The following is a 13273-nucleotide window of genomic DNA, read 5'->3' as shown; positions in this document are numbered from 1 at the left end:
ACACACACACACACACACACACACACACACACACACACACACACACAAAACAAAACAAAACAAAACAAAAAACCTTGCCACAGAGGCTTCATGCTTCATGTCCTGTACCCTGGGCCAGTCTCTAACATACTCCTTGTAACATCCCCTTTATCCCAAGATCTCTGCTATATCCCATACTCCTGTCAACTTCTATTCCACTTACCAATGCAACTGTCCAAAATCAAGCTCCATGTGTCTGCATCTCTGCTGCACATTGTCACTGGTGCTTAGCATAAACCAAAGGCATTGACATGAAACCATACTGGTGACTGGTTTCTGAGAAGACCCTATGTAGATGCCCCAAGAGAAAATGAGTCAGCTACAAGCTGACAAGACCCCCACCTCTCAGCAGCAGATATCTCTACCAGCCACTGTGACATCTCAAGTGGACCGATTAGAAAACAGGTGATACTCAGAGAATCTGGGAATAGTACCCAGAATCTGAAGCATGACAATTGAGGATTCCAGTCTGTTCTGACACCCACTGGTCTGGTGTCCCAGCTAAGACTGAGCTTCTATGTCACTGTGATACTATGTCATAGTGATACTTCCTGTATCACTATGTCCATGTGATACAAGAAGGTCGCAAGGATCACAGCTTCTGTCTCATCAGTACCCAGTCCTGTCAATAGCACAGAGTAGGCCCACTGAATATAACTAGTGGGATACAGAAGAGGTGAGGGGCATTGGGCAAGGCCCCAAGACAGGCCTCTCCAACCTGACTCTGTTCTACCTACCACACCTCTCCTAGAATCCTCTTTCCTATCCCCATCCACACGAATCTCAGTAATTTCCTTAGATCTAGAGATGGGCTACTTCTCTGACCTTCCATCCTGGTACAGCTGCCACCTGTGATAGCAGCCAGGGCTTGGCTGTTTCTAAGGCTCAGCTATGGGTCCCATTTCTTCATCTACCTGAAATTACTATGAAGACAGGAGACTAGGAAGGAGGCACAAGAGTTCAGTCTAGTGCAAAAGCAAGAAATTCACTGGGGTGAGATATGGCTCAGTCAATAAACTGTTGCTTCACAAGCATAAGGACCTGAGCTCAGATCCCCAGAATTCACCTAAAAAGTATGATAGCACATACCTGTAATCTCAATGCTGAGAAAGAAACAACTGGATCCCTTATGCCAGGAGGCTTAGCCAAATCAGTGGGCTTGGTTCAGATTCAATGAGACCCTGCATCAAAAATTAAAATGGAAGGCAATATAGAAGGACACCCAACATCAACCTATGGCCTCCATTTGCACCCAAATATGCACATATACATAAACTTAAAAAAAATAAGTAACAGATCCAATCACAATTATCCAATAATCTGATTATCATTTGATCTCTGCAACACCTCTATTCTATGACAAATAGAAGACTGTCCCATTCAGAACTAGCCAGAAAGTTTTGTTTGGTTTTGGTTTTGGTTTTTTGTTTTGTTTTTATGTATATGTGCTCAGTTATAGTACCTACAATGCAGGAGGGATTAGAATGGCCAGTCCCATACTTCAGCTGATCTTTTAGATTCAGGTTTTGAGGAGTTGGTTTGTTTCAGTTTTATGGGAGTTGTTTATGCTTTAGTGTTTTGGGGCAAGGTCTCCCTCTGAAGTCCAGGCTGGATTGAAATTCACTATGTAGCCCAGGGTGGCCTTGAACTCAACTGTGATTCTCCTGTCTCAGACTCCTAAGTACTGAGATTATAGGTGTGAGCTACCAACTCATGTAGGTTCAGTTTCAAGCAGAGCATGAAATCTAGGCATCTAAATACCTTTATCATAGTTTGTGGGAGATAACCATAGCAGAGTATGGCTGCATATATACATATAGCTATGTAAAAGACACTCCCACATGGGACTGGAACCTATTCATGCACCTGTAGCATACAGTACTAAAAGATCTTTTCCACTAAAGTCTTAGAAAACTGTCAGAAAAGTCAGGTTTGTTCTTGTCTGAATCCAGTCCTACCTTCACAGCTATCTAGCCACAGAACAGCTTCTGTACCTTGATAAATGTTACTTAGAGCCACCATATTGAATTAGGAGCCAATTATATCTGATTTACCCCATAACAAGGTTAAGTCCATTTCCTGGGATGTAGCAAAAAGGCCTAATGGTCACCAAGCTCATCCATAATCATCTTTTAAAATTATAGCCCAAATCGGTCACGTTGACAAGGGCCTTCAACCTAAAGGGACAACCCAACAGAGCTGGTAGAGCTTGGCAATAGGCACCATAGTTGCTGGCATCATCAGAACGTTTGCTCCTTACCCAGGATTCTGTCATTCTTGATGCATAGATGTAAGGGTGGCTCCTTTTAGAGACTATCTGCCAGAAACAGGATGTAGAGCCAGGAGATTCTGTAGCAGAATGGGTTAAGAACGGCACCAGTTTAGGAATCAGATGGACTCAGATTCAAATCCCAGTTCCTCATTATCATGAACATCATGTTTTATCCTGCTGACCTTTCAGGTTCTAAATACAAAGGTATTTAGATGCCTGTATTTGATGCTTTGCTCAAAACTGAACCTAGATGGGCACGATAGCTCACACCTATAATCTCAGTACTCAAGAGTCTGAGGCAAGGAGAATTACAGTTGAGTTCAAAGCCACCCTGGGCTACATTGTGAATTTCATCTACAAAATGATAGATAGTAGTTTCCATGCTATAGTGTTGATTGGAGGGTTGGTGACCTCCACACCAATGCCAAAAGAGCAGGAGACTAGGGTAGGAGGAGGACACATAGGCTGACTTGGCATTATCCCTGAGATGATACAGGGCTTCGGGTTCACCCTGATGTCACTTGTGTGCTGTATTTGTAACAAGGAGCCCCTCCCTACGTATAGTTACAGCAGAAGTAATATCAATACCTACCCACTGGCCAAGTCTTCGGATCAGTGAGGAAAGGAAAACCTGGCGGTCTGGGCAAGCAGTGGCTAATTGGCTCTGAATCATCTAGGGAGCACAGCCAGTCAGGAGAAAGACCACTATGAACCTAGCCTACATTATATATACCACCTCTGGGGGCAATGGGCTGAAAGGTCTTTCCATGCATGTATCCACATGAAAAGGTAGATGCACTCTTTTCTTGGTTCCATGGGCCAAGAAGGAATGCCTCCAGTTCCTGCTCACTTCCCATCCCAGGCAGCAGATGTGTTGCAAGGCATGCCTAGCAAGCAGTGTGACTTATTTACTTCTACATCTTGTGGGGCCTGTGCCTTCACTCATGAGCAGAACAAAGTGGTGATTATTGCAAAGATGTGCCATGTGGCATTTGGCAGAAGGGCAATAGAATTCAAATGGTGACTCCTTCTGCCTCTCCTACCCTGACCTCTACTTTAAGCTAGGTAAGGAGCCGGGTAGTAGGAGAAGCCAGCTATCCTCATCTGAGGAGGCAGGGCCTTATGCTTCAGCTGGCCAGGTCTGACTTTGAATCTTGAAGTGACCCTCCAATGCTTTTGACCTGAGGGACACTTCTCTGGCTTCAAAATTTGAATTTAAGTATAAAATCCCAGAGAAGCAGGCAAAGGTTTGGGCAGAGGGGGGCTAGGATTTACTTTCTTTGTTCAGAGCCAACAACTACAGACTCAGTATTTCCAAACGTTTGAATCAACAACAGAGAGTCTGTTTACCAATATTTAAAAAAAGAAATGTAATTAGAGGTTGGTGAACCCCCAGTGTTCCTGACCACAGATGTCAAAGGCTTTCTTGACTTAAAGGGACAAAATGAAAAGCAACCACAGACACCATCGCCATGGCATGCTCTGCCGCAAATACTACTTGACAGGCACTCCCCACTGAGACTCATAAAAGATTCTGTGGCTAATGGAATGGCATTTCACATATGGCTATGACTTTTTATTCCTAGGTAGTTTTCTTTCCCAACTTGGGAATATGGGGATTCTATTTTAAGAACGATAATTACTGTCCAATTTTAATGTAACTAACATGAACAAAAACACAACTTTGAAGTGAGGAAAAGAAACAAAAGCAATTTTGTGTTCACTTGCCTCAGGATGGCCTGAGAACACAGGTCTGGTATAGTTATTTCTGGTCAAGAGAAGTGAAGAGCCAGTGTTTGGGTGGTTTCTGGAGAAAGAATCACAACTGCCTCAGTGATGCCAGCCCAGGCCACCTCAGGCCAGGCTCCCACCCTCCCCCAGGCTCAAAGAGGTAGTGTGGGGAGGCAAAAATAGAGTAAGGGATTCAACCACAGCCTTGACACATGGTTCTCTCATCCTGAGGACTGCCATGCAGGGCCCTCCTTTTCAGCTATTCTAAGTAAAAAAAAAAAAAAAAGAAAGAGAGAGAGAACTAAATAAGAACGGTGCTATATTTTAGCTGCCTTCCCTAGATCTTCTCCCTTTCCCAGTGCTCTTTTTACCTCTTCTTTCCACACTAAACCAGACCTGGATGAACCCCAGGGTCTGTCTGTGACCACTCCCCACCCCCTCTTTTGCTAGCTGCTGCACTTGAGAATAGACATTCATGTTAACAGCATTAGCAGACTTCTACATGATACTCTCTGACACTGTCTAGTGCAGCACCCTTGGATGATCTCTCTCTTTCACAGGGCCCTCACGTCCCAGAATCAGATGGCACACCTCCCTCTAAGGGGCATGTTGGAGGCTCACGCATTACTCTCTGCAGCCATTATCCCCATAGTCTTACTATCTGCTGGTAGGTAGGATTATTTGACCTACGAGTGTGGGCACAGCACTACCACTACTAGATAGAGCCTCTCCTCAAAAGAGTGTTGGGCTGAAATTCAAGTGAGGACGCACTAGCTAGATGAGGTGTCAATTCCAAGCTGAGGAAGGTACCCTGGGACAGACGGCTCTGAGAATAAGTAGATGACAATAAGATTGGCAAAGAACCAGCCAGGGGAGGTGAGTGGCTACAGGGCATGGATCTTGAGAGTGGTTCAGCTGGGAGTGTGCTCAACAGTGTATGGAAAGGTCACAGTGGTTTGCACACAGATGTAGGGATCAGGAGGCAAGGCTGACAGAGGCGGTAAGTGATGTGGGGCTTGGCCGGAGTATCTCCTCCCATCCCACAGCCTGTACCAATAGCTCTTCTAACCTGATTTATACATTCCGAGGTACCCTTCTACAGATCTTTGGTCAGACACCCAGGATAGTGAACTATAGACCTATTCTCACACACTCAAGTACTAATAACAAATGATGTCAGCATCTACCTCAAATCCCTCTTAGACCGAAGTGGCAAGAGGAAGGGAAAGTCATTTCCAGCAAGCTTTCGCACTGCACTGGGATGCTTCTCCCTTGTCTGTGACCATTCTGTATTTGTTAACTGTTCAGAGTCCTCAGGTTAGGGCCTCAGAGAAGTTCTACCCATGGAGTATAGGTTGTGCTGATCATAGCTATGTGACTCTGGAGAAGCCACTTGAATTTCTACTGTTTTCCTCTCTGAGGGTACGACAAAACTCCCCAAGCACTCCAGATTCTAAAGCAAGAAAACATACATGCAATGTTCTTAGCACAATGCTGGCACATGGTGAGTACCCCCAAAATATTCTTGATGATGACAATGATCCAAGCAGGCTGCCAGTGCCAACACCACCCACATGAGTTCACGTAAGACCTCTAGCCTTCAAGGCTTCACTTTTGGAAGTCTTTCTTGATGACAAGCAGCCTAACTGATATATTAGTTCAAATAGTCAGGAGCAGTCGCTCACGGTTCCCACTGTTCTCCTGGTATGTACACAGAGAATCAAACCATTTGGTGACTGACATGCCAGCCTGGCTAGAAATCATTTTTATTTCTTCCATTAAGGTTTCACAATTGTTTCTCAGGGACTGAGCCCTGCTGGGCTTGGTACTCATGCCCTTGGCTCCAGTAAAAAGCTTAGGCATAGAGCTAGAGAGATGGCTTGGTGGTTAAAAGTACTTGCTGCTCTTGCAGAGGACCCAGATTGCACAGTGATGCAATATTAGGGGCCATCTCCAAAATTCCAGTTCCCAGGTCCCACATGGCTGCTCCCAACCATCTGTAACTCCAACTCCAAGGGATCCAATGCTCTCTTCTGACCTCTGTGAGCAGCAGGCACACATTTACATAGACATACTTCAGGCAAACATTCATATACATAAAATAAAAATAAAGCTTTAAAAAAGAAAAAAATAAAACCAGTTTAAACCTGGCGTGGAAGTGCATGCCAGCTGCTAGTCATGGTAGCACATGCCTTTGATCCCAGCACTGGGAGGAAGAGGCAGGTGGATCTCTGTGAGTTCAAGGCCAGCCAGGTCTACAATGGGATGACACTGTTGCTGTGGAGAGTGTCAGCCAGTGGCTAGTGCTCAGAGGCAAGCATGTGTGAACTCAGCAACAGTGCTGGAAGCACTCATCAAAACCAGAGTCACATAACAGCCAGTCTCAAAGTCCCTTGCTGATGTGTAACAGGGCGTCATCTTAAGATGTTGTGTCTTGGAGCACAATAGTGCAATCCTAGAGGCCATCTCCAAAGTTCCAGTCTTTGTATTCTTCCAATGTGCATTAGTTTAGCATTATTGGGGTTCACAGCTTAGGGCTGGTTCACCAACAGAGCAATGCCACCTCCAGATTAGTTCATTAGCATATCAAAGCCTGCCTTAGGCTTAGCTCATATCTGAGTTACCTTGTGGCTAGCTCCTATCTTGCAGACACTGCATTATTCCAAGGCATGCAAAATGACTTTCAAGTTTCGCAAAATAGTTCCTAACAGATGCCAAGTGGACCAACAGGAAAATGGGTGCTCATGATATGTTTCTAGGAAAGAGGAGGGCTAGAGGCTGGGTCCACACAATGAGTCAGTGGGAGGAAAAGAGGGGTAGAAATGATGCTGGAGAGGATGTGGCCTGATCTCCAAGGAGGCCAGGTAGAGGAGCTGCCCTTTGGGCAGTGCCCTAAAGAGGCTGATCTAGGGCAGAAGGAGCCGCCCTGCCCCCCAAATCATGTGGGGATCACGGGCTTAGTGTGGAATTATGACAGGGGCCAGATATAGTCTCAGTAGTGGCATACCAGCATGTGTGCAAATAAGAAGTAGGGGGACTTTGAAAGAAGGTGACAGTTAAGGAAGAACAGAGAGTAGGACTGAAGATGGACTCTGCAGCTAACAGTGATTGGCCTTGACTTTAGACAGGATAGGTTGAAGTGAGAGAGGGCCCTAAGATACTGTCCATGCTGAGGACAGCCCATCCAGGCTGGGCACATCTAGAGGGACAGCAGCACTCTATTCTTGCCTTCTCTCAGCAATCCCCCAACCTCTCTCAATCCACCTCTGTCCTACTCTTTCTCTCTAACTGCTGCAATGGGAAACCAAATATTTGCCACCCAGATTGCCAGAGCTAATCGAGGGCCTCACCCAAGCTAGGCAAGTATTGAACCCCTGAGCTATATATTCAGCCAACTCAAACAAAATAATTTTTAATTTTTAATATATTTTCTAATTTTTAATTGGAAAAAATAAAGTTTTCTTCCTCAAACAGAAAAGACAGAGTTATCTATACATGGTCTCTCCTGCATATCTCTAAACTTTTGTTTCCCTTGTGTTTAAGAACAAAACAAAACAAAAACAGTTAAAAGGTATGACAGCTATTGGTTCAGGAAACGAGGCCTAACCTTACCTGTCCTGACTGCCTTGCCACTCAGGGGCTTGGGCTAGACCATGACTTGACAGCTCTTTTCCTGTGGAACTGAGCTCTTCCCTCAGAGCTGGAGGACAGGTTCTAATCCCTGGGATGATGACATTTTGATAAGGTTTTAAAAAACGATTTCACTTTGCAAGACAAACAGCTAATAAAATAGATTCTTTTTTGGTAACCACCCATACAGCAATCAATCTGTCACTCGAAAACCTGGCTCCCAAGAAGTGTGAAATGAGGCCACTCTGGAGTTCTTTGGGAACAGGAGGCCAGAGAAACCTTCCTCTCAATCAGATTCCATTTGCCTTCCAAACAGGAAGAGCTCAGATTCAGAAAACAGGAAACACAGCTGATGAGTTGCTCACTCAATACTGACTTTAGGAGGATGTGGTGTGTGTGTGTGTGTGTTGGGTAAGCAGTACTGTCTACATTCAGCCTGCCAACTACCACCTGTGTCTCTCACCCTTTTCTATTCCATCCCCATCGAGCAACAACAACAAAAGCATCTCCCACTCAGGGCTGATGGAGTGAGTCACACCCCAGTGGCCTCTTCTCTGTTATAGTCATTCAAGCAGGAACTTAAAACAAAGGGTCATTTCAAAACCACCAGCAAAAGATCAATAGGCTAAGCCTCAGTCATAAGACATAGTACCTCTGTGTCCACCTGAGGCCACCTAACTTCCTCATTCTCTCTGTTTCTAACTCTGCCTGGATACCTCTGGAGTTTTCTGTCTTTATTGAGGGAAGAAAAAAAGAAGGTATAAAAAATAAAATGTGGAAAAATAGGAAAACAAGAAAAAGTGTCATTTTGCACACAGAACATAGCTGAAATCCTTTCCATTCTTTTTAGGAACAAGATAGAACAAATGAATTAGTCAGAAACTTCCCCCAAAGCAGCTCTAACTGAAGACTCTGGATGTTTCTGCCCTAAACTTGGAAGAAAAACAGATGATTACAAATGCTAACTAATGAGCAGTACTATACACAGTAGGCCTCCTAAATATTAATTAATTTACCTTCTAAGTGATGGCATCTGAGCCAGGCAGGGTGGCTCACACCTGTAATCTCAGCACTTGGGAGGCTGAGACAGGGAAATGGCCTGGAATTCAAGGCCAGCCTGAGCTAAAGAGTGAGACTGTCTCAGCAAACAAACCCCCAAATGACCAAAAAGATGGATTCTGAAAGGTCCGAGGAGCATATAGAAAGAACCTGGCAACAGCTTAAAAAGTCCCAAACAAACCCCTGCTGAGGAAAAACAAAAGTATAAAGAAGAACAGATCAGAAAGACAATGGCTGTGATTCCAAAGTGAAAACGTAAAAGAAGTAAGAAACACCTGGAGGAAGTAACTGGCAGAAAATTGAATCAATAGGACAAAGGTGTCAGTGGAGCTGGGGATGAAGTCGAATATCAAACCCAAAATGTAGGGGGGGAAACAGTAGCAAATAACTGATTTGGAAAATGGGAAGTGGTACCACAGTGGTAAAATGAGCATTGGGGAAGCGAAGGAATGCAGCACAGAAGGAGACTGATGGGTTCCAGCCTTCAAGAAGGGAAAGAGAGGGGGAGAGAGAAGAAACCAGCACACCTCCACCCTAGAGCATACGTGGTGCCTTTCAAGTTTAACTCCGAGAAGAAGAAATGAGCGTTTGCTAGCCAAATTCTAAAATTGTAAATTATCCACTAAGTTGAATGAAGGAAAATATGCTTTTTTGAAACTGGGTAAGAATGACGAGAGAGTTTATATCACAGACATTGAAGACACAATGAGCTCAGGGAGAAGGGTGACCCTAACATGTGGGTTTTGACTCAGTTATGATCCTAAACAAGATCAGATCTGTAAAGTAGGAAGAAAATAGTCATGTACAGGGACTGGGATGAATTAGTACACAGTTATGCTTTTTAAAAGCCAAGGTGGATGTCTGCCTTTTTATAAAGGTGTAAAAGACAAAAGCTACCTTATGTAACAAAACTTAGACTGAACCAACTAAAGAAGAAAGAAAAAAATCTGACAAAATGTTGTCATTCTAAAGACTTCATCTACACTTTAATAATTCCCACTTTCTGTGCCAGCCCAGACCTCAGCTCTGAGTCTTACTGCCACCTGGCACACACACACATGCTACACAATCCTCAACCTCTGGTTGGGAGCAAATATAACATCAAGCAGTGGCCCAAAGTGGAAAACCTCAGAAGGACCTCCAAGCTACCAGCCAGTTTACCCCTTAATCCCACCCATGCATATCAGTCTGCTTCTCCTGCCATGAAGGTACCACAGATTGGGTGGCTTAAATAAATGGCATTTATTTTCTCATAGTACTGAGATCAAGATCTGGCTGATTGCAGCAAGGGCTCTCTGCCTGGCTTACAGACAGCCACTTTCTCGGTGAGCCTCTGCAAGCTTTCACTGGGTGTGAATATTGTACAGTATCTCTCTTTTTAAAGAAACACTAATTGCCCAGCCATGGTGGCCTGTGCCTTTGATCCCAGCACTCAAGAGGCAGAGGCAGAGGCAGGCGGATCTCTGTGAGGCCAGCCTCGTCTACAGAGTGAGTTCCAGGACAGCCAGGGCTACACAATGAGAAAGCAAAAACAGAAGGAAAGAAAGAAAACTGATCTTATCTGATGAGGGCCCAACCCTTATGATCTCATAACTGTAATTACTTTTTTACAAACCCTGTTTTCAATTGCTGTCACACTAGAGGGCAAGGACTTCAACCTATGTGCTTGCGGGGAAGGACACATTCAGTTTTAGATGTCCCCACATATGTGACCACTCTTAGTTCTGTTGTCTCCTTGTTTCAGTTCCTGTGCTGGCCTTCCTGCTTGTAGCCTTTTCTGCCCACTCCATGCAGAATTATCTTTCCAAAATAGACAATGGATCACTGGGTATCTATTAAGCATTTATCCTAATACCATATCATCTCTTTGCATTCTCCCCAAAACCCTGCAAAGTGAGACAAGGATGTCTCAGAGAGGCAGTGTTACTCAGAGTCAGATTTGAACCTAAATTGAGCTCTGAAATGCATGTTCTATCCACAAGTGCAGTTAGTCCAAACGCCTAAAAGTCCAAGCACTCAAATACCCAAGACAATTAATGATGAGGAGATAAGGTGGCATATAATATAACCTCAGCTTCTCCATCAGTACTCATAGCAAAGCTGATTTATTTTCTGATTTGTAAAGGAGGCCAGCACCTCTGAGTTGCTACCTCTTTGCAAATGACAAGTTAATATTTTTTAATGTAAGCCGAAAATCTATATTTTTCCTGTTAAGATGTGTTCTTATATGTGACTTCAATTATGTGTTAATAAATATACTTGTACTTTTAAGGGTGGAAATTTTAGCATCATGAAATAGCAAATGAACTACAGCTTTGTCTTAATTTACCTTTAGCTGATGGTCTACAGCCCGTTCACTGTGGCTGGGGCATGGCCTCAACTCATCAGAAGATCAAACTGAATTAACCAACTGAGACACAGTTCCCCACAGAGTTCTTCAGACACTGCTGAGGTGTGAAAGGGTGTTCCTCTCCAGTATTTTTCTAGCAGTTGCTCTGGGCACTTCTGCACACTCAGCCCCCACAGCCTCAAACACATACACACAACAGGCTGCCTGAGTGTGCTCACCTTTCTCCTTGCCTTGGTGTTGAGAGCATTATTTCTGCAGGCATGATGTCAGAGTTATCTTTGTTTCAAAAAAAGTACAAACTGAGGCTTGAAGAGGTACTCTGAACCGCTGGTGATTCCGGGAACAGTCCACTCAACTCCAGTTGGTTCCCTTATCCAGCAGAGGCAGAGGCATCCAGGAATCTGACCACACTTGGAGCATCCAGGGAACATGTCTCTCTTAGAACTACACACCCATCAAGGGTCACCCCAGGTGCTGGTCTGTGGTCTGAAGGCCTGTGGGCTCCAGGCCAACTGGTGGACCAGCAGGCAGGCGCGTGTCTAGACCACTGCTCGCTCTTCAGACACTGCTTTGCTGTGCTGGGTAAATGGCCCACTTTACATGCCTGCCCCCTCAGGCCTGCCCTGCCCCACTCCCACTGCCTATTTAAGCTGGAGGCCCTGACTCCCAGCCAGACACAGCCAGCTTCCAGAACCAGGAGAGTAGTGCAGCCGGCTCCTCTCACCCAGGGATGAAAGGTCCTTCTGTTTCGCCATTTCCAACTGATGCCATTTCCAACCGGTGTGTACTAAATGCTGTCGCTGAGGGGGTTGTGGCAAGAACTGATTCTGCCCTTGCCTGGGATTATATTGAGATATAGTTGGCAGAGGGAAACTCTGATTGGATTTTTTCCCTTTTCTATTGCCTGACTTGATATGAGCCTATTTTCAAAGAGGAAGAAAGGCTGTAGTTTGTGAAGGGACAGGGGAGAACATATTTCAAAACAAGGTCTGGCTCAGAATATCAATTATCTCATACAGTTTTCTTTTCTTTGAAAAAGGGGCCTATAATGTCAAGGTTACCAAGATTCCATTTCCCCTCAGAAACCGTCCCTAGAACCAGTTGCTGTCATTTAGCTCTACTTGGAAAATACATGCAGGGAATTTTGGGAGTGAGGGAGCTATGTAGTTTGTGGGGGACAGTTTGGTGTATTGTAGGAGGTCAAAGACTGCTTAACAAACATTTTACTGAGAGATGGGAGTGAGCCCATCTTGAGCTTCAGACATTGTTCTGGCCGCCACTGTAGTTTCTTCATCGTTCAGATCCTGACTGTCTTCATGTCCCCTCTCCAGCAGGAAAGACTGCCCAAAGGGCAGAGGAGGCTGAAAGTCACACAGGCTTTGGTGGGTGGGCTGGGGCCTATCCCCATTAAGTTCACTTCAGAAGCTTGCTAGCGTGTTTTCTTGAATCACCCACCTATCAAGGGTAAGGAGGCAGGATTCCAAGAGAAGGGATCACAGTTTCTTCCAGGAGACCAGGTCCGCAGGATAACCTCTCAGTTTCCATTGGGCTGGATTCCAGACGATGGAGGTAGGGCAGAATCTTCTCTCTGACAGAAAAGGCCAGGGTACCATGTGGAACTAGGGCCTCTGGAGAATTCAGTCATTTTAAATAGCACCTGGAGCTATGGTCTTCCTTTTTCCCATCCTGATATGGGATCACCAAGTACCAACATTCCTTTGATGCTAGCCATGGTGAGCCAAGATCCTGCACTATCCCCATGTGTTTCAGGGGAAGGCTGTTGTAGGCCCAAAGGTTAAGAAACTTGCCCAGGATCTGAAGCAACTGGCCAGGTGGACTAGAACCAGCTTTTCCTGGAGCCTATATCTTAACCAGAGAGAGCCAAGCTATGAGAAAAGACACTCCTGCCAGTGCTTCCAAGATGTACTTGGTCAAGGGATAAAGATGAATTAGGTCTCAGATTTCAGATTCATTCAATGACAGGGAATCATTGACTTGGGGGTCTGTGAGGAACATGATAGCCCTTCTCAGGATGTGTGGATGATACAAGGACATAAGACAGTGCAGACAATGGAGTTGGAGAAGGTGGAGGGCAAAAGGAGGGCTTCTCTGGCTGTGTTAGGTAGGGGCTGAGCTTGACAGACCTTGATCAAGAGACAGGTGGTAACAGCCAAGGACTGGTCAGTGATTCA

At 45.0% G+C, this 13273-nt stretch overlaps 1 protein-coding gene across 2 annotated transcripts in view; it reads left to right on the top strand.

The window, feature by feature from the left end:
- Smpd3 (sphingomyelin phosphodiesterase 3) overlaps window positions 1–13273 on the top strand; it is an 83063-nt gene that overhangs the window by 41545 nt on the left and 28245 nt on the right. The gene's annotated exons all lie outside the window — the stretch shown is intronic.

This window comes from Psammomys obesus, unplaced genomic scaffold (assembly GCF_907164565.1).
Source record: "Psammomys obesus unplaced genomic scaffold, mPsaObe1.curated_primary_1811, whole genome shotgun sequence".
NCBI lineage: Eukaryota > Metazoa > Chordata > Mammalia > Rodentia > Muridae > Psammomys > Psammomys obesus.
The sequence above is the reverse complement of the archived record's forward strand: the minus strand, read 5'-3'. Positions and strand labels throughout refer to the sequence as shown.